The sequence below is a fragment of the Chrysochloris asiatica genome, unplaced genomic scaffold, assembly GCF_000296735.1.
Source record: "Chrysochloris asiatica unplaced genomic scaffold, ChrAsi1.0 scaffold00507, whole genome shotgun sequence".
In the NCBI taxonomy this organism is placed as follows: Eukaryota; Metazoa; Chordata; class Mammalia; order Afrosoricida; family Chrysochloridae; genus Chrysochloris; species Chrysochloris asiatica.
In genome coordinates this window covers 13,281-14,470 of record NW_006409025.1, presented here as the reverse complement: position 1 = coordinate 14,470, position 1,190 = coordinate 13,281, and positions in this window count along the sequence as shown.

The following is a 1,190-nucleotide window of genomic DNA, read 5'->3' as shown; positions in this document are numbered from 1 at the left end:
TTACAAGAAGTTGCTGGTGAATTTGAACTTCCCATCTTGTGGTTCAAATCAACCTTACTTACATAAAAAGAGTTCTTGTGTGGCACTATAAGGTAAGCACTGGACTACAAAGTAGATTTGAACTGCAATGTGGCAGTTCAAATCTACAAGCCACTACTCAGAAACCCTATGTTGGGTCCCTATGAGTCAGAACTGAGTAGTCAGCCCTGAACAATAACAACATAGCAAATATATATTATACTGCATCTAGCTATTCATTAGTTGGTGGACATTGGGGTTTCCACTTTTGGCTAGTATGAATAGCAATGCTATGAAAATCCATGTTTAAACTTTTCTATATACATATTTTAATTATCCTGGTATATCTTACAATGACAACATGAATGTTCTGGAAAAAATAGTTTCTTATCTAGGCAAAAAGAGCACTAGAACTCCTTGATAATGATATGAAAAAAATTTTTTTTTCTATTTTTCTCACAGAACATAGAACAATATTATGCATGTAATAAAAGATAATGTTGGTGATTAATAAAACTATCATCAATGACCATACATTTTGTATCAGACATTGGAATATGTGTTTTATTTTTTGTCACAACAAAGAGGTAGGCTTATATGTATCTATTATTTCCAATTTATAAGAGGCAGCTTTGACACAGAGATTAAGAAACTTGAGTATGCTCATATGATTATACTAAGTAGTAAAGACTGGTGTGACTCTGTAGAATAAGCAGTGGATTGCAAGGTCATTTTGAACTACGTGGTGGGTGGTTCAAATCTACCGGCCGCTCCTCAGAAACTCTATATAGGGTCTCTCTGAGTCAGATTTGATTCGACTCAATCACTAATCAACAATCAACAACAAAGGACAGAATTTAAACCCATGACTGCTGCTATTCTACCACTAGTCTATCTGTCAGTTTATCCTACTGTGGTGGCTTGTGTGTTGCTTTGATGCTGGAAGCTATGCCACTGGTATTTTAAATAACAGCAGGGTCATCCATGATGGACAGCTTTCAACTGAGCTTCCATACTAACACAGACTAGGAAGGAGAAGATAGACTACTTCTGAATATTTAGTCACTGAAGACCTTATGAATAGCAGTGGAATACTGTTAACACAAGAATGCTGAATATTGAAACACGATGAAGAGCACTAGAATATTGACGGATATAGTTCCAGAAAATTA